The sequence below is a fragment of the Mobula birostris genome, chromosome 17, assembly GCF_030028105.1.
Source record: "Mobula birostris isolate sMobBir1 chromosome 17, sMobBir1.hap1, whole genome shotgun sequence".
In the NCBI taxonomy this organism is placed as follows: Eukaryota; Metazoa; Chordata; class Chondrichthyes; order Myliobatiformes; family Myliobatidae; genus Mobula; species Mobula birostris.
This window is the reverse complement of record NC_092386.1, coordinates 24,277,456-24,302,259: the sequence shown is the minus strand read 5'-3', so window position 1 is coordinate 24,302,259 and position 24,804 is coordinate 24,277,456. Positions and strand designations below refer to the sequence as shown.

The window sequence follows — 24,804 nt, the reverse complement described above, 5'->3', positions numbered from 1 at the left end:
AAATTGCAAAACATAGTAGCTAAATTAATAACACTATAATAAGTGCAACAAGTTAAGAGCTAGATAAATTTCAGTAACACTCTCTCATGAATACTGGCTAGGATATGAATTTTCACTGAACTAAGATATGATAGAGTAACTTTTATAGTTTAAAGTTTCAAAATAAATGCAGCTCAGAAAAAAAGTGCGAAAGATTACATTTGATGGATTAAAATCCCCTTCAGTTCAAACATTATTTCCCAAGGCTAACTTCTCTAAGTGACTTCTGAAATTTTTACCTTGGTGGAAAGTTACATGTACGACAATGGTGGGAGTTGTGTACAGGCCACCTAACAGTAGTAGTGAGGTTGGGGATGGTATTAAACAGGAAATTAGAAATGTGTGCAATAAAGGAACAGCAGTTATAATGGGTGACTTCAATCTACATGTAGATTGGGTGAACCAAATTGGTAAAGGTGCTGAGGAAGAGGATGTCTTGGAATGTATGCGGGATGGTTTTTTGAACCAACATGTCGAGGAACCAACTAAGAGCAGGCTATTCTGGACTAGGTTTTGAGCAATGAGGAAGGGTTAATTAGCAATCTTGTCGTGAGAGGCCCTTTGGGTAAGAGTGACCATAATATGGTGGAATTCTTCATTAAGATGGAGAGTGACATAGTTAATTCAGAAACAAAGGTTCTGAACTTAAAGAGGGGTAACTTTGAAGGTATGAGACGTGAATTAGCTAAGATAGACTGGCAAGTGACACTTAAAGGATTGACGGTGGATATGCAATGGCACGCATTTAAAGGTTGCATGGACGAACTACAACAATTGTTCATCCCAGTTTGGCAAACGAATAAATCAAGGAAGGTAATGCAGCCGTGGCTGACAAGAGAAATTAGGGATAGTATCAATTCCAAAGAAGAAGCATACAAATTAGCCAGAGAAAGTGGCTCACCTGAGGACTGGGAGAAATTCAGAGTTCAGCAGAGGAGGACAAAGGGCTTAATTAGGAAGGGGAAAAAAGATTATGAGAGAAAACTGGCAGGGAACATAAAAACTGACTGTAAAAGCTTTTATAGGTATGTAAAAAGGAAAAGACTGGTAAAGACAAATGTAGGTCCCCTACAGACAGAAACAGGTGAATTGATTATGGGGAGCAAGGACATGGCAGACCAATTGAATAATTACTTTGGTTCTGTCTTCACTAAGGAGGACATAAATAATCTTCCAGAAATAGTAGGGGACAGAGGGTCCAGTGAGATGGAGGAACTGAGCGAAATACTTGTTAGTAGGGAAGTGGTGTTAGGTAAATTGAAGGGATTGAAGGCAGATAAATCCCCAGGGCCAGATGGTCTGCATCCTAGAGTGCTTAAGGAAGTAGCCCAAGAAATAGTGGATGCATTAGTGATAATTTTTCAAAACTCGTTAGATTCTGGACTAGTTCCTGAGGATTGGAGGGTGGCTAATGTAACCCCACTTTTTAAAAAAGGAGGGAGAGAGAAACCGGGGAATTATAGACCGGTTAGCCTAACGTCGGTGGTGGGGAAACTGCTGGAGTCAATTATCAAAGATGTGATAACAGCACATTTGGAAAGCGGTGAAATCATCGGACAAAGTCAACATGGATTTGTGAAAGGAAAATCATGTCTGACGAATCTCATTGAATTTTTTGAGGATGTAACTAGTAGAGCGGATAGGGGGGAACCAGTGGATGTGGTATATTTGGATTTTCAAAAGGCTTTTGACAAGGTCCCACACAGGAGATTAGTGTGCAAACTTAAAGCACATGGTATTGGGGGTAAGATATTGATGTGGATGGAGAATTGGTTAGCAGACAGGAAGCAAAGAGTGGGAATAAATGGGACCTTTTCAGAATGGCAGGCGGTGACTAGTGGGGTACCGCAAGGCTCAGTGCTGGGACCCCAGTTCTTTACAATATATATTAATGACTTGGATGAGGGAATTAAATGCAGCATCTCCAAGTTTGCGGATGACACGAAGCTGGGTGGCAGTGTTAGCTGTGAGGAGGATGCTAAGAGGATGCAGAGTGACTTGGATAGGTTGGGTGAGTGGGCAAATTCATGGCAGATGCAATTTAATGTGGATAAATGTGAAGTTATCCACTTTGGTAGCAAAAATAGGAAAACAGATTATTATCTGAATGGTGGCCGATTAGGAAAAGGGGAGGTGCAACGAGACCTGGGTGTCATTATACACCAGTCATTGAAAGTGGGTATGCAGGTACAGCAGGCGGTGAAAAAGGCGAATGGTATGCTGGCATTTATAGCGAGAGGATTTGAGTACAGGAGCAGGGATTTACTACTGCAGTTGTACAAGGCCTTGGTGAGACCACACCTGGAGTATTGTGTGCAGATTTGGTCCCCTAACCTGAGGAAGGACATCCTTGCCATAGAGGGAGTACAAAGAAGGTTCACCAGATTGATTCCTGGGATGGCAGGACTTTCATATGAAGAAAGACTGGATGAACTGGGCTTGTACTCATTGGAATTTAGAAGATTGAGGGGGGATCTGATTGAAACGTATAAAATCCTGAAGGGATTAGACAGGCTAGATGCAGGAAGATTGTTCCCGATGTTGGGGAAGTCCAGAACAAGGGGTCACAGTTTGAGGATAAAGGGGAAGCCTTTTAGGACCGAGATTAGGAAAAACTTCTTCACTCAGAGAGTGGTGAATCTGTGGAATTCTCTGCCACAGGAAGCAGTTGAGGCCAGTACATTGGCTATATTTAAGAGGGAGTTTGATATGGCCCTTGTGGCTACGGGGATCAGGGGGTATGGAGGGAAGGCTGGGGCGGGGTTCTGAGTTGGATGATCAGCCATGATCATAATAAATGGCGGTGCAGGCTCGAAGGGCCGAATGGCCTACTCCTGCACCTATTTTCTATGTTTCTAATGCATGTAACACATCTGCAACCCTGGCTTTCACAACTATAGCTATAATGGCTTATAGGGCTATTTTAATGCCAGACTCAATCAATTTTTTTTTATATAATTCACCTACAAATTTTACCTTCACCACTAGTCTATTTCAACCCATTTGTATTAGGCCAAAAATCAAACTGTCAAGGAAATCAGTGGATCGCACAGCATCTGTTGAGGCAAAGTCTCAGTCAATGTTTTGGGTCAAGGCTATTACAGGTTTGATTCTCTAATGTTCATTATAAAGTTGTTCATATTTTGAACAGATGTGATGCAATTTGTTGATAAAAGAATCAAAATTGTCAAAGGATAGTGATGAGTGCAGTGAAGACAAAAATTTGATGCTGCTCTGAACTCTTATTTCAGGTTACCAATTTTCTCCACAAAACAAACATACACAAGCAGAACTGAATCAGACAGGAGGGTGAACATGCCCCTCAGGCTATCCTACCTTTCTAAAGAATTATGCCTACAATCTCTCAAATTATTTCCTGTATTCCTTGATTTTCTCAACATCTAAAAACAAGTGATCTCAGTTCAGATATTTACAATATGTATATATAGCCAACATACTCCGAAGTCTTCAATCACTGGAAGGAAACTCAAATTATTCAGGACAAAAGTAGTAAGATTATTTCCTTCAGTACGAAAGTAATCAGCAGTCAAAAATTTTCATTTTCTTCCCTCCTGTCAATGCAGCTGAAGAAACAAAAATGCTGAAGTTCAGTTCAAAACAGGGAAACAAAAATAAGTCAATCGAAGATGGATTTGGAATGGTTGCATATCAAGTTAAAAGCAGGGCATGACTGTTAACTGACAAGCACAAGTAGCTATATGGTATGATGATAGAATGCTTTAAGAGGGGGCTTGAATCAAAGAAAGGGAGAAAACAAACACAATATTAATAGCTACAATGTATTAAGGAAAAATAGGGACCAGAGAATTGCTTGTGGACAGCAGCATTCATCATTGATACTATTCTGGGATTACTATATTAGAAAGATGCACAGGAGAAATGCTGGGAACACTCAGCAGAATAGGCAACCATCTGTGGAAAGAAAAGCAACACACATCAAAGTTGCTGTTGAACGCAGCAGGCCAGGCAGCATCTCTAGGAAGAGGTACAGTCGACATTTCAGGCCGAGACCCTTCGTCAGGACTAAGTGAAAGAAGAGATAGTAAGAGATTTGAAAGTGGGAAGGGGAGGAGGAGATCCGAAATGATAGGAGAAGACAGGAGGGGGAGGGATGGAGCTAAGAGCTGGAAAGTTGATTGGCAAAAGGAATACCCCCTCACCCTCTCACTTTCAAATCCCTAACTCTTCTTTCAGTTAGTCCTGACGAAGGGTCTTGGCCCAAAATGTCGACTGTACCTCTTCCTAGAGATGTTGCCTGGCCTGCTGCGTTCACCAGCAACTTTGATGTGTGTTGCTTGAACTTCCAGCATCTGCAGAATTCCTCGTGTTTGTGTGGAAAGAAAAATAAGGTTGATGTTCAAGGTCCGAGAACCTTTCTCAGAACAAGGAAAGGAAAATTAAGTTACTTTGAATTGCAGAGGTGGAGAGGAAGGGAAAGAGAATAAAGTGAATACTCTGATAGGATGTGACCAAACAAGTAACTCTGACAGCTAGTAGTCTTTCTCTGCATGGTGTTACAAATAGCAGGGATATTTGATTTACCTTTCAGATTACCAAGATCTACAAGTTCTTTCAATTTTTGGGAGATAAGACCATAATATATAGGAGTAGAATTAGACCATTTGGCCCATCGAGTCTGCTCTGCCATTTCATCATGGTTAATCCAATTTTTCTCTCAGCCCCAATTTTCTGCCTTCTCTCCATATTCCTTAATGCCCTGACCCTCCTAGAATCAATCAACTCTGCCTTAAATATACAAAAAGACTTGGCTTCCACAGCTGCAGAGGCAAAGATTTTCCACTCTCTGGCTAAAGAAATTCCTCCTCATCTCCATTCTCAAAGGACACCCCTCTATTCTGAGGCTGTATCCTTTGTTCTTAGACTATCCCACCAAAGGAAGCATCCTCTCCAATTCCATTCTATCAAAGCGTTTCACCATTCGATAGGTTTCAATGAGGTCACCCCTCAGTTTTCTAAATTCTAGTGAATACATGCCCACAGCCATCAAAGGCTGTTCATATGACAGGCCATTCAATCCTGGAGTCATTTTCGTAAACCTCCTTTAAACCCTCTCCAGCTTCAGCACATCCTTTATAAGATAAAGGGCACAAAACTGCTCACAATACTCCAAGTGAGGCCTCACCAGTGCTTCATAAAGTCTCAACATTACACCTTTTTATATTCTAGACCTCTTGAAATGAATGCTAACATTGCATTTGCCTTCCCCACCACACACTCAACCTCCAAGTTAATCTTCAGGGAATCCTGCACAAGGACTCCCAAGTCCTTTCGCACACAGTTTTTCGTATTTTCTCTCCGTTTAGAAAATAGTCAACCCTTCAGTTCTTCTACCAAAGCGCATAACCATACACTTCCTGACACTGTATTCCATTTGCCATTTCTTTGCCCATTCTCCTAATCTGTTTAAGTCCTTCTGTAGCCTCTCTACTTCTTCAAAACAACTGGCCCTTCCACCTATCTTCGTATCGTCTGCAAACTTTGCAATAAAGCCATTAATTCCACCATCTAAATCACTGACATAATGTAAAAACAATCGGTCCCAACACAGACCCCTGTGAAACACCACTAGTCACCGGAAGCCAGCAAGAAAAGGCCCCCTTTATTCCCACTCTTTGCCTCCTGTCTATCAGCCACTGCTTGATCCATGCTAGAATCTTTCCTGTAATATCATGGGCTCGTAGCTTGTTCAGCAGTCTTACGTGTGGCACCTTGTCAAAGTCCTTCTGAAAATCCAAGTACACATTAATTGATTCTCCTTTGTCTATCCTGCTTGTTATTTCTTCAAAGAATTCCAACAGAGTTGTCAGGCAAGATTTTCCCTTGAGGAGACCATGTTGACAATTGCTTATTTCATCATGTCCCTTCAAGTACCCTGAGACCTCATCCTTAATAATCAGCTCCAACATCTTCCCAACCACTGAGGTCAGACTAACTGGCCTATAGTTTCCTTTATTCTATCACTCTCCCTTCTTAAAGAGTGGAGCAATATTTGCAATTTTCCAGTCTTCTAGAACCATTCCAGAATCTAGTGATTCCTGAATGATCATAACTAATGCCTCCGCGATCTTTTCAAATCTGGCTGTATGAGTCTTCAAGCTCCTGAGCCTTCTCCCGGAGGGAAGAGGGACGAAAAGTGTGTTGGCTGGATGGGTCGTGTCCCTGATTATCCTGGCAGCACTGCTCTGACAGCGCACGGTGTAAAGTGAGTCCAAAGACTGAAGATTGGCTTCTGTGATGTGCTGGGCTGTGTTCACGATCTTCTGCAGCTTCTTTTGGTCTTGGACAGGACAACTTCCATACCAGGTTGTGATGCACCCTAGAAGGATGCTTCCTACGGTGCATGTATAAAAATTTGTGAGGGTTTTAGGGGACAGGCCAAATTTCTTTAGCTTTCTCAGGAAGTAAAGGCGCTGGTGGGCCTTCTTGGCAATAGATTCTGTTTGGTTGGACCAAGTCAGGTCATTTGTGATATTGACCCCGAGGAACTTAAAAACTTTTGACCTATACAACTTGCGCACCACTGATGTAAATAGGGTTGTGCGGTCCGCTACTCCTTCTTAAGTCAACAACCAATTCCTTCGTCTTGCTGACGTTGAGGGATAGGTTATTGTCTTCGCACCATGCCACCAGGTTCTCAATTTCCTCTCTGTACTCAAAGTCATCATTACCCGAGATACGGCCTACAATTGTTGTGTCATCAGCAAACATATATAGAGTTCGATGGAAACTTGGCTACACAATCATGGGTGTACAGTGAGTACAGCAGAGGGCTGAGTACACAGCCTTGCGGGGCACTAGTGCTCAAAGTGATTGTAGAGGAGAGCTTGTCCCGTTTTTACAGCCTGGGTCCTGTCTGTGAGGAAGTTGAAGTTATCGTAATTTCACACACTTCTTGCCCTCTAAGACTTGGAACTTCTACCATACGGCTGGAGTCTTCCACAGTTAAGACTGATGAAAAATACCAATTCTGTTTGTCCACAATTTCATTGTCCCCTATTACTACTCTCCAGTATCGTTTTCCAGAGATCCGATATCCATTCTTGCCTCTCTTTTACACTTTATGTATCTGAAGAAACTTTTGGTATCCTCTTTAATTTTATTGGCTAGCTTACGTTCGCATTCCAAATTTACCTTCTTAATTACTTTTTTTAGTTGCCTTCTGTTGGTTTTTAAAAGGTTCCCAATGCTCAAACTTCCTACTAATCTTTGCTGTATTTTCTGCCCTCTCTTTGGCTCTTATGTTGGCTTTGACTTTAGCCACAGTTAGCCACAGTTGTGTCATTTTTCCTTTAAAATACTTCTTCCTCTTTGGGATGTATATATCCTGGCCTTCCAAATTGCTTCAGAAATTCCAGCTATTGCTGCACTGCTGTCATCCCTGCCAGTGCTGTTTTCAAATCAATTCTGGCCAGCTTCCCTCTAATGCGTCTGTAATTCCCTTTACTCCACTGTGATACTAATACATGTGACTTTAGTTTCTCCTTCTCAAATTTCAGGGTGAACTTGATCATATTAAGATCACTTTCCCCAAAAGGTTCATCAACCTTAAGCTCTCTTATCAGTTCTGGTTCATTGCACAAAACCCAATCCAGAATAGCTGATCCTCTAGTGGGCTCAACCACAAGCTGCTCTAAAAAAAGTCATCTCGCAGGCACTCTAAAAATTCCATAGAACCAATGAACACTACAGCACAGAAAACAAGCCATTTGGCCCTTCTAGTCTGTGCCGAAACTTTATTCCACTAGTCTCATTGACCTGCACCCAGTCCATAACCCTCCAAACCTCTCGCATCCATGTATCTATCGAATGTATTCTTAAAACTTAAGAGTGAGCCCACATTTACCACATCAGATGGCAGCTCGTTCCGTACTCCCACCACTCTCTGAGTGAAGGAGTTCCCCCTAAACCTTTCCCCTTTCACCCTAAAGCCATGTCCTCTCGTATTTATCTCTCCTAATCTAAGTGGAAAGAGCCAACTCATATTTACTCTGTCTATATCCCTCATGATTTTGTAAACCTCTATCAAATCCCCCCTCATTCTTACACGCTCCAAGGAATAAAGTCCTAACCTGTTCAATCTTTCCCTGTAACTCAACTCCTGAAGACCCAGTAACATTCTAGTAAATCTTCTCTGCGCTCTTTCAAACTTACTGATATCCTTCCTATAGTTAGGAGACCAGAACTGCACACAATACTCTAAATTTGGTCTCACCAATGTCTTATACAATCTCACCATAACATCCCAACTCTAATACTTAATACATCAAAGTTGCTGGTGAACGCAGCAGGCCAGGCAGCATCTCCAGGAAGAGGTACAGTCGATGTTTCAGGCCGAGGTCCTTCGTCAGGACTCTCCCGTTGTAATTTGAGTCCTGACGAAGGGTCTCGGCCTGAAAAGTCGACTGTACCTCTTCCTAGAGATGCTGCCTGGCCTGCTGCATTCACCAGCAACTTTGATGTGTGTTGCTTGAATTTCCAGCATCTGCAGAATTCCTGTTGTTTGTGTTTCTAATACTTAATACTTTGATTTATGAATGCCAGGGTGCCAAAAGCCTTCTTTATAATCCTGTCTACCTGTGACGCCACTTTCAGGGAATTATGTATCTGAACTCCTAGATCGTTTTGTTCCTCCACACTCCTCAGTGCCCTACCATTTACTGTGTATGCCCTACCTTGATTTATCCTTCCAAAATGCAACACTTCACACTTGTCTGCATTAAATTCCATCTGCCATTTGCTGGCCCACCCCTCCAGTTGGTCCAAATCCCTCTTTGAAAGCCTTCCTTCATGTCCACAACACCTCCAATCTTAGTGTCATCAGCAAACTTGCTGATCTAATTTACCACATTATCATCTAGATCATTGATATACACAACAAACAACAATGGTTCCAGCACAGATCCCTGAGGCACAACACTAGTCACAGGCCTCCAGTCTGAGAAGCAATCATCCACTACCACTCTCAGTCTTCTCCCACACAGCCAATTTCAAATCCAGTTTACAACCTCTCCATGGATACCTAGTGTCTGAGCCTTCTGAACTAACCTCCCATGTGGTCCCTTTCCTGTAATCCAGCACCAACCCTGATTTTCCAAATCTACCTGCTTATTGAAGTCCCCCATGATATTGCCCTTTTGGCATGCATTTTAATCTCCCGTTGTAATTTGTAGACCACATCTTTCCTACTGTACGGGGGCTGTATAAAACTTATCAGGGTCTTTTTGCCCTTGCAAAGGTGGAAATTGCAATAGCAATTTCTAGTTCTGTTCTACATCCTATGAACCTCTGATATTTACACATCTCAAATTTTGGCTGTAGTATATTTAATATTGAAGTAATATTTGAGTAATATTGTAAATATATTGTTTGATTAAGTTCTTGTTATTTAAATAATTAATTACGGGTTATGTTGTATGCAAAAGTACGTGAATGGCATGTCCTCACATCACATTAGTAGTGCACATCTCGCTAAAGTAAACATGAAAATGACACACGTTATCCCCGAGCTCTCGTCTTTTACTTTCAAGAACTTTTATATTTTGGATTTACAAAACATAACAGTGGCAACAAGGAAGATATAAACTAACCCAAAACGACTACCTAGCGGTTGAAGTGCAACTAGGTGTTAAGAGTTTTTTTAAAAAGATGCACAGCATGAAACCATCGAGTTTACAAAAAAGTGCAGCATGTGCTCCTTCAGGAAGGAACAGAGACTGCTAAGTTTAAAAAATACACAGAAAATGGGTGAATTCACAGGTTCATGAACAATGAGTATTGGGTGATAATCATAAATTACAACAAAGCAGAAATGGCTGGCTACATTGGAAAGACAGCTGCATTTGTTTGCATAAGAGATAACTGGATATTGTAAACTAAGAGAATTGAGCAGTATTTTAAAGTAAATAAAATAGCCAATGGAAAGAGAAAGCCGATTTTGCTGAATGCAAAAGTTAAAAAAATATATAGTTTGCTTAGAAGTTTGACTGCTCTGACAAAAACAGCAGGAATGAGCTTTGCTGATATTGTGAAAGTAATTCAGAAACATTTAGAATTCAGACGATTGTTGATTGCAGAATGCTTTAGGTTTCATAAGTGGAATCAAAGGGAAGGAGAATCTATTTCAACATACATGGATGAACTGAAGAGATTGTCTGAACATTGTCAGTTCAGTGATGGACTTAACAATGCACTGAGGGATCGATTCGTTTGTGGAATCTTACAAGAAAGCATTCAAAGAAATCTTACAAGAACGGATCCTAACTGAAGTACTACTCACATTTATAAGAGCAGTTGAAATCACTATCAATAGAAAAGGCATGCAGGGATGCAACTGAGTTGCAGTCAGGAATGAAAGTGAGCATGAACAAAACTGCAATGTCTAAACAGAAACCAGTCTGGCCAAACAAATTATGTTATCAATGTGGCAGGGGCTCATGTACACCAGACCAATGCAGATTTAAAGGCAAAATTTTCAGAAAATGCAACAAAGTAAAACACACACAAATAGCATGTTGGGCAGACAAACATAAATGGACTGCACAGGGAAGAGAAAAAATATTTTTAAAAATCAAGTTGCAGTTTCAAAAACAGCACTAATCTGCATGCTGTTGATGAAAAGTCTTATAATGATGAGAGTGAAAGAGGATTGCGTAGCCATGAGATTTACAATGTGAAAACTAACAACAGACAAGAAATATGGCTTACACCAGAAGTGAATGGCAAATTAATTAAAAAGGAATTGGACACTGCCTTGCAGCAGACGCAAAACGCTGGAGGAACTCAGCAGGTCAGGCTGAAACATCAATTGTATTCTTTTCCTGGATGCTGCCTGGCCTGCTGAGTTCCTCCAGTACCTTGTGTGTGTTGCTTGGATTTCCAGCATCTGTAGATTTTCTCTTGTTTGTGATTAGACACTGTCTTGGAAGTTTCAGTTATTCCATAAAATTGAATTTGAAAGGCAGTTCAAAAATACTGAACTAAAGCCTGCAGACATCCAAAGGACTTAGACTGGATAAAATATCATTAGATTAAATTATGAAGACACGCAGTCCTCTTTTATTGTCATTGAGTAATGCATGCATTAAGGAATGATACAATATTTCCTCCGGTGTGATATCACAAAACACAGGACAGACCAAGACTGAAAAAAATCTAACATAACCACATAATTATAACATATAGTTACAACAGTGCAACAATATCATAACTTGCTGAAGAAGTCCATGAGCACAGTAAAAAGTTCGAAGCCTCTCAAATGTCCCACATCTCACGCAGACGGGAGAAGGAAGAAAAACTCTCCCTGCCATGCCCGACCACAGTACGACTCTGAGTCGTCCGAAAACTTCGAGCCTCCGATCAGCTCTCCGACACCAAGTACGGAGCACCATCTTTATCCGAACGATTCGACCTCCTTCTCGGTTGCCAAAAGCAGGCATGGCCGGGGATTTTGAGGCCTTCCCTCTGAAAGATTCCTGACCGCGCAGTAACGACAACAGCGAACGAGCATTTCAGAAATTTTTCCAGATGTTCCTCTGTGCTTTCATGTCCATCTCCATCAAATCAGAATTGCCCACGGCCCCTATTTAACAGATACGATATAATTTTTCATTGGAGGGCTGTGCACGCATGGCGCGCTGCTCTCTCTCCTCCCGCCATGGATTTGACATTTGTAACAATGAAATACAACAAGCCACATTGCTTGTATATGGTAAAAAAAACAAGAGGGCCAACATTGTGGGGGTGTGATTGGCTCAGAGAACTACAACTTGATTGGAGATCCACCATTATTTGCAGACCACTTCTGCTGTAACAGAGTCAACTGAAAGTGAATTAAGAAAGGTACTGGACGATGCCACAGCAGTGTTCAAGACTGGCATTGGACAACTCAAACACATCAAGGGTAAAATAGTGTTAAATGAAAATGCCACACCCAAGTTTTACAAAGCCAGTCTGGTTTCGTATTCCATCCGTGATAAAGCAGCCAGTCAGCTAGATCACATGGAGGCTGAAGGAATTCTTTCCAAGTTTCAATAGATCCATGGACAACACCAGTGGTCCCAGCAGCCAAGAAAAATGTGTCAGTCAGGATCTGTGGTGATTTTAAGGTCACTATCAAACAAGAAATGATAGTCGATCAATATCCACTGCCCAGGAAAGAGCATATCATCGCAAACTTTTCTGGAGGAAAACACTTCAGCAGAGTAGACTTAGATGCCTACCTGCAGATGGAGATGGAAGAAGGGTCCATAATAGGCTTATTTTTGGAGTAACTTCTGCACCTGCATTCTGACAGAAAACTACGGACGAGCTGCTACAAGGCTGTCCAGGCACGCAGTGTTACCTGGGTGACATCAGTTTTACTGGTAAAGATAACAAGGAACATTTCCGAAATCTCAAGAGTGTTAAAAACAGAAGATTACAGACTCAGAGCATGAGGCAACGTGTTTTTTTTTAAATGAAATGTCACTTACTGTGGTCACAGCATTGATGTACAAGTATGCTGAGAAAATTCAAGCAGAGGTGGATTCCCCAAGGCCAAAGGACATGGCAAAGTTGTGGTCCTTTTTAGGATTTGTCAATTACTACAACAGGTTCCTGCCAAACCTGGCTTCTATGCTCTACCCCTTAAACTCATTATTACAGATCAGAAAGAAACGTCAATGGACAAAACAGTGTGAGGTGGCTATCAAAAATGTAAAGGAAATTATGATGGCAGACAATGTACTCAAGTATTATGATCCACATCATCTAGTGAATCTTGCCTGTGACACCTCACCTTATGGTATAGGTGCAGTCATGTCACATTTTGAGTGGTGGAAGTGAACACCCTTGAACTTTTGTGTCACATTCCCTTACCGCTGCAGAGAAAAATTACATACAGATTAACAGAGAGGCCTTGAGTCCGGTTTGGGGTGCAAAACAGTTCAACCAGTACCTGTATGGGACAGAGCTATCCTCATAACTGGTCAAACACTAGTATCCATTTTCAATCCACAGAAGCAGCACAAATACGGAAATAGGTTCCATTTCTTTGGGGCACAACTACAAGCTCAAATTCAGGAGGACAACTAACCATGGAAAAGCTGATGAATTGTCTTGTTTACCCTTGGAAAAGGAAGTAGCTGAAGAATTTACAAAGGAGGACACACCTGTTGATATATTTTCCCCAAATGCAAATCGAAAGTCTCCCTATTACGGCAGATGATCCAAAGAGAAACTAGAAAAGACTCCACGTTGTCTATATGGCAACCCAAAATGACTGGAATATGCAACAGTAATCCCTCTTCACCCATCTGTACCAGCGCTGGGATGAACTTGCACTTCGAGGTTGTCTTATGTGGGGATTGAGAGTTGTTGTACCATCCAAGCTGAGAGCTAAAGTGTTGGAAGAGCTACACGCCTGTCATCTAGGTGTGGTCAAAATGAAAGCACTGGCTCAAAGCTGTGTCTGGTGGCCTGGAATAGATCATCAGATCAAGCAACTTGCCATGCAGTGATTGTGATACCAGAACTTCCAGAAGATGCCAAGAGCAGCACATCTCCATCCCTGGCAACGGCCTGCACTGCACTGGCAGAGGATTCATGTGGACTTTGCTGGATCAATCACGGGCACAAATTTCTTGGTAGTAGTGGACACAGCTACAAAGTGGCCAGAAGTGTTTCCAATAGCCTCGCACACAGGTAAGAAGCCTCTTCTCAAGAATTAGTGTTCCAGAACACTTAGTCAGTGACAATGGACCACAGTTTGTTGTAGAGCAGTTTAGGCATTCCAGAAAATGAATGAAATAAGACATATATCTGCACCGTACCATCCAGTTACAAATGGCTTGGCAGAAAGGGTTACCCAGAGTCTAAAAGATGCACTACAAGTAATGTCAGCAGAACACACTACATTAACACCAAATCAGAAGCTTGTCAATTTCCTCCTTGCATATCTCAATGCAGCAAATTCCACAACCAACAACTCACCTGTTGTGCTATTCCTGGGTCATCCCTTGTGCTCAAGCTTGGATCTCTTCAAGCCAATCATAGGAGAATGCAGGACAACAGCTGAGACAAACTGAGGGCTCATCAAACAAGGAGGTTTGACATTTCACTCCTGGACAAGCAGTCCTGGTGAGGGACTACAGAGGTGACCGAAAGTGTGTTCCCTGAATGAATGAGAGCAGTACTGGACCACTCTCCTAAACAGTGAAGATTGCATCTAAAATCACCTGGAGACAACAAATCGATCAGTTGAGAGCAGAATCAACTTTTAGAGAAGAAGAGTGGCCAGAGCTGTCAGACCCACTTCCGGCAGTCCAGAATCAACTCCTACAATCAGAAGATGCCAACAGCAGCACCCCTCCATCCCTGGCAATGGCCTGCATTGCGCCGGCAGAGGATTCACCTGGATTTTGCTGGATCAGTCATGGGTACAAATTTCACAGACCCCAGAACCTGAGATTGTTTCACAGCCGTAATCTCACTTGCCAAGCAAAATGATCCCCCTCATCAGCAAAGATATTATTCCACCAAAGTAAGAAAGCCTCCACAGCGATTAACTCTTTAGGCCTCAATGGGACAATTTAAAATTTACTATGCTGTGGATAGTGATTGTATTATATAGTTGTGCCTGCGTGTGCATGTGCATTGATATGCATTCTATACTGAGTATATTGAGTTTATAGCTAAAGCAGGGAGGAATGTTGTGCATTTAATATTTCAGTAATATTTGAGTAATATTGCAAATATATTTGATTAAGCATTCTTGTTCATTTAAGTAATTCATTATGGGTTATTTCTGAAAGTATGTGAATGGCAAACATCATCACACCACCACGTCAAGTGTCTGTCCACTACAGTAAAAACAAAATTATGACATGTTATCCGCAGGCTCCTGTTTTTATTTCTCTTCTAATTACTTTTACATTTTGGACTTACAGAACTTAACATTGGTGTCTTGAATATTCCCGAATTTAGCACTACAACTGACTTCCTTTCCTAAGGCTTCCTGTTTCTCTAGCTATTCCATTAAGATGCTCCTGAAACTTCTCTCTGACCAAATTCTTGTTTTTCAGGTGTTCCGGTACAAATTTTTTATAACATTTCTTTGAAACAGCTTAGGACATTAGCCTTTTTAAGCATGCTAGATAAATAAAAGTAATGGTACAGAAATACTGTATTGTGCATCGAACCTTGGAATATTATGACTTCAGTTCAGCCATATTCATCTCATCAACTAGTTTAAAAGTGTTGCAAGAACAACAAGCTTAATAACATTTACTTATAATATGCAATGGTCAATATTTATACCTTAACTGAAATCCCACAAGTTGATCTTACAGTACTAATATGGAGCATCTCCATCATGTAGAGAAGTGCAAATATACTTTGTATTCCTCCACAATCCGTCAGCTCCCACTAGCAGAGTTTCTAATATCAGGTCCTTAAAAAGTTTCTTCAAATCATATTTGCCATAAATTTAATTCCCAGCAATAACTAGCAACATGTTCAACAAGGAACAATTGCAAAAGTACCATCCTGCATACTAGTACTACAGTCATAAACTCTTGCCCTTGAGTCCTTAAGCATTTAATTAAATTGATGATTGAAAACAACAAAATGGCAACAGTGAACAAGCAGGAACAGCAATTAACCCAGGTAAGTACCGTGGAAAAAAAATTAGCTCAGACCCTCCGAGCACAATGGCCTTTTCATAGGACACAAAAGCAGGGATTGCTTGGTCATTCTGTAGCTGAAAAGTGGGATTCCAGACACAGAAAATATTTACAAAAAATTGCAAGAAAGGAAGTTAACCTTATCTTATTTTTTTATATCTTTCATAGTAACCTTGAAAGTTTTCACAAAATTGATATTGGAGCTCTTCGGGTAAACTGCACTTTTACATTTTTCTACAACAGTGTCCACCAAATCTTTTTCAAAACTGATCTTGGAATATGGGAATTCAATGTGCAAGTTTCAATTCACTGGGTAAAAATTCACAGTTCAGGGATTTTAAAAAAAAATGTAAGTTGAGTACAAAGGCACTCAAATTAAAAATACATTTTTATGGAAACAGGGAAGCTTTTTCGAACTGGAATTCTTTAAAATTGCTTCAGTTGAAACAGTAGAATTTTTGTAAGCATTGCCCTGCAATGCATTTAACAGAAACTGGTGGGAAATGCTCTCCGGAATGCTTCCAATAACCAAATTTTCATCAGACACACTGAGTGACAAAATTCCCACATTATCACGCAAGTACTGCATTGTAAAGAAAAACGCAAGGTACATTCCACAGGAATTAATGAGTGAACCATTAAGTTGTCTCCATTTTGCAATTGCTTAAACAACACCTCATTACTTTGACAACAGCCAGTAATATAGCAAATACATTTTTTCCTTCATAGCCTTAAGAAAATTTAATTAAGCATCTCCAATGACAATAAAAATGCTGAACACCTATTTATCACTAATTCTAATCATTGTAAATCATCCATTTTAAGTACCTTTTTTTAAACAGATATTAAACATTATTATTGATGTGATTCCCAAGCATTCATATCTAAGATTAATCTACCACCTTCATATTATTGAACCCAACTAACTTTCCATAAGGAAAGTACATTTAACCACACTAATAATATAATTATTCTAATGTAGGGAAAAAGTAGAAGTGATTGTCAGATGTGTTCTACATTCATCAGCAAGAGGCAAATCTTTTTTTACAAATAACCAATTCCATCTCCAGTGCAGCCAGCTATAGAACAATTATAAATGGCTAACTCCTGTTCCAAATTATTATAATCACTGTTTAAAGAATTCAATCTACTTTTTCAAGTTTGATGTTCCTTGCAATTATTTTATTATTTTATTGCACATTTAGCCATCAGATTGAAAACTTCTCAAGGTCTCTCCATTGTTATCTGACATTTTCCCCTTATCAGATAATGAATAATCATCAATATGTGAAGCAAACCTTATAGATATTTGGCACAGAATGCATTTCTTCAGTTTGAAGGGAGAATATTCTGGAAGTCACCTGAAATTAGGCCAAATGGGTAGAAACTGGGAACAAAAAGAGTGGCGTCACTTTACTAGGGATGTATTTACAAATCACTTAACAGTCAAAGGAGATCAATGAACACATACGTAGGGAATAACAAAAGATGCATTAAAATAGGGTAATAGTAGGTGGGGAACTTTCCAAAATATTAGCAGGGACTGCACGGCTCAGAGGGGGCTAAGTCTTTGAGGTATGGCCAGGAGAGTTTCTTGACATAATATGCAAATAGACCAATGGGGAAAGGAGTATTTACTGGACCTTGTCTTGAGAAAATGCAGCTCGTCAGGAGGATGGAGTGTCAATGGGGAACATTTAGAGATGGTAATCATAACTCCATGTGTTTCAAAGAGGTTATGGAAAAAGATAAGGAAAGATCAGGTATAGAAGGTCTTAAATGGGGGAAGGCCAACTTCATTAAAGTAAGACAGGCCAGGAGCATCGAGTAACTAATTCCAATGATCATGAATCATAGTGGGAAGCATTCAAAGGAAAAATGTACAGTGAGAGAAGGCTAAAGGTAACAAGTACAAGAAAAGAACTCTGGATGTTTAAAGATATCAAAGATTGAGTGAACAGAAAAGCAGCAGCATATAGCAGGTATAGTGAGGCCCATTAAGAATGGAGGCAAATAGGGAGACATTTAAAAAGAAAATGAGACAAATAAAGAAATATCACTTGCAGGCAAAGGCAAGTCCAAAGGTGATTTATATGCATGTTAAGGACAAAAGAATAATCAGGGAAAAATTTGGGTCCATTCAAGGTAACAGGAGTAACCTGTGTGCGAATCAGAATGAATAGACAGTCCTAAATTCATCATGATTTACAAATTAAATGTACCTTATAGCTGGATAAATCAGTGAAAAGGAAAGTTACCACAAATGGGATTACTCAATGCCATAGCAAACTTAAAGGTGGATCAATGCTCAGGACCGGAGAACATTTGCTCTGGCTTCTGGGAGGCTGGACATGAGATATTGGATAACCAGTGGATTGCGAACCTGGTACCCCTTTTCAAGTTTGGCAATTTCAGACATGTGAGCCCAACATCAGCAGGGAAGTTACTGGAGGGATTAATTAAATCCTAGAAAGGCAGGAACTGATCAGAGTAAGTCAGCATGGCTCCCTCAGGGGCCAATATGGTTTGACCAATCTTATTGAATTTATTGAGACAATAAAACATTCTGATTAGGTCAATACAAAAGATGTGATATACGTGGTTAGAGCCCATATTAGCATGCAGAGCTAGTTAGCAACTGGGATTCAAAATTGGCTTGGAAAGGGAAGGCAGAGGACAATGGCAGAACCAACAATCTGCTGAAGGAACTCAGAAGTTAAGCAACATGTGTGTATGTGTGTGTGGGGGGGGGAGAGGGTGGAAATGCTTCAGATCAAATCCTTGCATCAGGACTGAAGATAAAGAGGGAGGACAGACAGTATGAGGGAGCAGTGATAAAGAATCCAGAGGCAATAGTTGGACTGAGGAGTGGTGTAGAGGTATGAAGGTAATGGGCAGTTTGAGGTCAGGGAGTAAAAGGAAGATGGATCCAGGAAGGACGTGGAGAGGCTGATAATCAAGAACTCAATGGCTACCAGTGCTGAATCTGAGAATGGGAACTATTAAGGGAGAGGTGAAAGGCAGATGGAACTGTGGGGTGGGCGGGGGGTAAGAGAGGAGAACGAGTGGGTGAAATGTGTGTGGGTCATTAGTTCATCAGTGGATGGAACACAAACTCTGTGGCAAAAAACTATTCAGTCTATACTTGTGATTCCAACAAACTCTCTCACATTATACTTGGATCTATCATCTTAGTCCTCTATTGCAAAACCCAGAATCCATTTGCATTCTGTTCTCCTGAAATTATCATTGTGACTGCTACCACATACTCAAAGATCTTCCTGACTTTTTAACAATCATTTTCATTCTAATTTTAATGAGTAACAAATATAAAGATCTTATTGTATCTACACATTCAAAGCTCTTCAATCTTAAAAAGCTCCAGTAGATGACCCCTCGGTTTTTATTCCTATGGAAGAGACAATCTGCTTGAATTCCTCAAATATTTATGTATCTGTAAATATTTTGGCCGGCTGGTGTTGAGGTGGCATCAGCACTGGACTTCAAGGTGGATGGTCCCGAGTTCGTATCCAGCTGGATCCCAACCTGGGGAGCAGCAGTATCTGTGTGGAAGAAAGGCCTACTTCCATATCTTGCCACCAAAATCCTATAGACAACTACACTCTCCACAGCGTTGCCATGAGTTGATGACAACTCAACAGCATTCAACAACAAATATTTTCATATCACCTTTGGTAATTCTATTCTATTCATTTAATATAGAGAATAGAATACTGCACAGATACAGTACTGTGCAAAAGACTTAGCCACATATATATTGCTAGGGTGCCTAAGACTTCTGCACAGCACTGTAGTATTTTTATGTACTGCACTGTATAGCTGCCACAAAAAAAAAACAACTTTAATGACATATGTGAGTGATATGAACCTGATTCTGATGTGGGTCTCTATTGTGGACTGAGAATGTGAAGAGGGCAGGGAGAGGGGAAATCATGGTTGGGAAAAGGCAAAGGGAGTGGAAAGCACCATAAGGACATTCTGAAATGATTAATAAACCAATTGTTTAGAATCAAATGACCTCGCTGGGTGTCTCAGGGCTGGGTGTGTCTGCACCCTCATCATCCCCTGCCCAGCACTCCTCCACTGCCAGCTATCCCACACCCCTCCCGCAGAGCTCCATCCTCACCATTCCTAACTACTTGGCTTTCTACTGAAACATGCTGGCTCATGAAACTTTCAATCACAAAACTTTTCAAATACCTTTGTATATTTGCTCAACTACAGACATTTGGAACTGTAGCTGCTGAGTTCAGGATATTTAATTAAAGAGACAATGCATATTCTCTCTATCAGAAATAACACATCTGTTATTCTGAAGTTCTTTATTCCTGTGCTTGAGTTTAATCTTATTATACCACCTCAATGTCCTTAGTAAATGTATTATACATCATATATACTAATGTTAAATATAATTTTGCACTTAATTAACCAACATTATTACCTGTTTAACACCATTCGACATTCTAGTTGTACTGCCATCTGTTACATATTTACTTTGGGAATAAACCCAAAAATATTAACTTTAAAATCATATGGTTTATTGAAAAATCACAAGGTGGTAAGACTATTCAATTCGTAAATTTTATTGCAGTGAAATAATTTAAATTACAAAACTTCATTTCAGCACATTTACCTGATTTGACCTCCCTGAACTTACCAGCAAACTTTAATGAATTTCAATTTACCAGGGCCTCAGAAAAATATCAGGAAAAATGTTTTACAATACATTGCAGCAAAAATTTCCACAGCAGGTCTGCAACACTGAATACTGGAACCAGTTATTTTCTGCACAATATATTAGAAGCATACCTACAAATACTCATTTAATTAGTAGTTAGAATATCACATTTCAGACATCTGAGTAAAAGATAAATTTCTTTTGGGGAGAATTCCATTCAATAGTGTAGAGAGTAATTTTTATTCTTTAACAAAGTATTACTATATAGAGTTTTATCTTTGAGCTGATTTTTTTAAACTGTTAATCCAACTAGTAATATATTTACTGATTCTATTAAAAAGAAAAAGTTAACAAAATTTCTGGCATAAACCAAGTTATTTTTGAATTGTTAGCTCGGATTTTGGCAGCAACATGCCAAAGTATCCATATTGTTTTTACTATGAGTCCAAGAATTTTTCTAAACAAACTGTGGTATTCCACCCAAATCATCTAAATTCCCTTGCCTTCAGATTTTTATCATGCTCATAGATTAAAATGCCTGAAATAAAAAAAAGTGAGAACTTGTCAGTAGTAACTTATATCTCACTTTCAAATTAGCATATTACTTCCTGCTTGATTCCAATCATCATATCTAACATTACAACAAAAGATCTCTCCAAATACCATGTGCCTATTAAAAAAACATATTAGTAAAAATCTGAATGTTGCACTTACAGGAAAATGGCCACAAAAGATGCAACAAATGGATGTAGTTTCTTTTATCCAAGACTTAATTCACCAACAGGAACATGTCCAATATATCTGAGAAAGTAAAAAAGATCAAAATTTTCAACTGAAAACCAACTTCCTTTGCAAATATGATTGTATTCCAATATAAAGTAAATTATAGGCAATTAACTATACATTTCATGTTGCCATTTCTTTTCCAGTGTGAATAAATATGGGATTAAAGGATGGAGAGTTAAAGGCAAGCCTGAAACAGGCTGAAATCTGAGCTAAGATTCAGAATATGTAGATTTTTAAACTTTAAGGAAATCAAGGATTACGAGAAATGGGCGGGAAAGGGAAATTGAGGCCCAAGTGAAATTAACAAAGCTCAAGGAGCCATTTTGACAATTCGTGGTTTTTAATCTTATGCTTTTCTGTACCTTGATTACAATACTTCCTAGGAAATGGTACTGGGATTCAATTTTAACATGCTTTTAAACCACCTCAGAAATGGAACAAAAAAAAAATCACTAAAAGCAATGAATATAGCTCACAAAACCTTGACTTTTATAAAATGGGAGTTGTTACACTACAAGTTATGCTTCGCTTATAGATAAGAGAAGTTATTCACCTCATTTGGAGTACTGTATAGCTCAAAAATGATACTTATTTTGGAAAGATCAGGAAGGCAAACTGACCAGAATAATTATCATGAAACCAAATATTAAATTTTGAAAGTAGGTTGGCCGCAAAAAAAAACCCTTTGTATTCCCTACATGTAGAAGGCTGCAGGGTTATCTAACTACAGTGGTAAATTGATGAATTTATCAGAGAAACAATTTAGTATGGTGAGAAATCTGACGTTTTGCTGCTGGACAGCACTCCTACATAGAGCTCTTCATGGAGTTGTTTGGACGTGCAAACTTGAACTTGATATTTTGCACTGTTTTGAAAATTCCAACATGGTGCAAAAGGTATACACCTCTTGATTTGAAAGCAACCACCATGAGAGCCTTGATAAACAAAGCACAACTTGGAAGGTGGTATCAAAGCTATGCATACTGGTAAAATGAGCAAGGATAAAACTGAACAGTGAAGTATAAAGTCAAGATAGAGCAGAAAGCTATCCAGAAATCAAAAATAAGCAAGAATACCCAAATAAAGGGAGTTTTGGATGAGGGGTGAATAAGGGTAAAACACAGCATAACAAGACCAAGTTCACAAAGAAACAGACAGGATATGGGAAGTGTGTATACATTCTTCAATCGCAGTTTAAAATGTAACAAACATAACCAGTTATCCTTTTCTTATGGGTAAGTTGGACCAAAAAAACAAATGACTGAACCCAGCACATTTGATGAACTGATTGAATGAAGTGGCTACATTTTAGGTTCTTACAAAAATGAAAACAAAAAAAAAAGATGAAACAAGTATCTGCAAAGTAGTCTTGCCTGAATCTCAACACATGTTAGACCATCCAGAATTGAACTTTCAAGATAATGAAATTTTCCACTTTTACTTTGGACAATTCTAACATTAAAGCTTATTGGCACTTTGCCATCTGACACAGCCAAAGCGTTCCTAAACAATTGACAAAAGGATGTTACAGTCCACAAGCAATTAGTGGTAAAAATAAGCTCTGAAAAAATATACAGCACAGGAAAGAAATGCAGATGAATTTTAATCAGCCATGTAAAAATGGAAAAAAGGAAAGAATCTGAAAATTTATGTAGAGAGGGAGCAGTGAAGACTCCATTGCTGAAGCACAGCAAGCTAAAATTAAAATCCATAACCAAAATGTGTATTAAACTGCTGCTATACTGCCTAATAATGCAATATATAACAAAAGATGATCAATTTAAAACTTCTTTACAATGAGAAAGGGATTAAAACTAATTTCATTTGCAACAAACTAAAGGAAATCAGAAAGGAGTGTTAATGATAAACACAGCAGACTGTGCAGATGCTGGAAATGCAGAGTAACACACAAAATACTGGAGGAATTCAGCAAGTCAGGTAGCATTTATGGAGAGGAATGGTTCGGACTGAGACCCTTCACCAGGAGCTGCAATGAAATCTGATTGAGATACAAACAATGGTAATATTAGAAAAAGTGAAGAGTGCAGGTTCCTTCTTGAGAAAGAGCAGTAATGACAAATTGTCTGCAGTTCAAATAATAAGGTTGGTGTTCTGCAGTGACAAGTGCTACTCATGAATATAACCATCAAATGCATGCCTCAAGCAGGATCAGTAATGGGTTTTTAGTACTTCTATATAACAAGTTTTCAGTAACAATAGAAAAGGAAAAGGGATATAGCAGCACTGAAGGAGGATACAATTCTAAATAGATAAACAAGATGACAGCAGAATGCAATTTATTTGGCTTAAAAAAATAATAAAAATGACATTAATTAAGCACTTTTGTAATAGTCCGCTGGAGAGAATTGCAAATTCGATGGCCAATTTCAAAGATAAAAAGGCTTTCAACATAAAAAAGCTGATGCAACATAAAAAAGCTGATATGTCATCTAAGTTATCCTAATAAAAGAGAGGGAAAGCATTAATGTTCAGAGAAGGAGAATTTCTGTTCGCAACTAATTTTGTTATATCTTCATTCCAAGGAAGGGAGTAGCATTGCAGTTATGAAATAAGGCAGCGGGTGTAAAGAGTAGAAAACCAAAAATGACAACGTAAAATTTGTTTGGTGTAATTATGGAGAGATCAAAAATGGTGAAGGTAAATATGCTCAATTAGATAAAAACTCAAGGTTGTTTTTGGTGACAAATATGTACTTTGATAATAAATTTACTTTGAAAACTCTGAAGCTAATTGCAGTGACCTCACACAAAAAAGGCAAATTGTGGATGAAACAGTGGTACAGGAGAGATATTTGATGGAACAAAATATGTGGTACAGGTTTCCCCCGCCATCCAAAGGTAGAGCATTCCTATGAAATGGTTCGTAAGCTAGAAAGTCGTAAAGCGAAGAAGCAATTACTGTTTACTTATATGGGAAAAATTTGTGAGCGTTCGCAGACCCAAAAATAACCTACCAAATCATGCCAAATAACACATAAAACCTAAAATAACAGTTACATATAGTAAAAGCAGGAATGATATGATAAATACACAGCCTATATAAAGTAGAAATACTTCTCTACAATCATTGCCTGCACTGTTCTCCATAGCGAAAATCTCACGCAAGCACTCTCGGCAGAAACACGGCGCAAGCGCTCTCCAGTAGCCTTTAAGCTATGAAGCTGCCAAAGCATACCAAATATCACCTAAAAATACACAGCCTATATAAAGGAGAAATAATGTATGTACAGTGTAGTATCACTTACCAAAATCAGGAAGACAGCACTGAGCACACTGATGATGGTGTGTTAGGCTGAGTCGTCGGAGGTTGGGGTGGTGCAGTGGCCCCCAACCTCCAGGCCGCCAACCGATACTGATCCACGAAGCATGCAGGGATACAGCGGTAGCCAGGACGCACCCAGCACATCTTTAAGAAAAAAGCCAAAATAAACGCTAATTAATTAGGTGCCGCCCGGTACATAAATGTCCACCCAGATCAGAGACGACACAATCAGCAATCGTGCGTGATCTGGGCCGACATTTACGTGCCGGGTGGCACCTAATTAATTAGCTTGTTTAT

The 24,804-nt window shown here is 39.5% G+C and overlaps 1 protein-coding gene across 4 annotated transcripts in view; it reads right to left on the bottom strand.

Annotated features, from left to right (window-relative positions):
• The window catches only part of apc (APC regulator of WNT signaling pathway), a 210,190-nt gene that overhangs the window by 158,039 nt on the left and 27,347 nt on the right, over positions 1 to 24,804 (bottom strand). For 3 of the 4 annotated variants that reach the window (XM_072281388.1, XM_072281392.1, XM_072281389.1), the window contains exon 2: positions 21,154 to 21,240. The exons of the other annotated variant lie outside the window; for it this stretch is intronic. The gene's annotated coding sequence lies outside the window, so the exon portion shown is untranslated. The remainder of the gene's footprint in view (positions 1 to 21,153; positions 21,241 to 24,804) is intronic. 4 annotated transcript variants of the gene reach the window in all.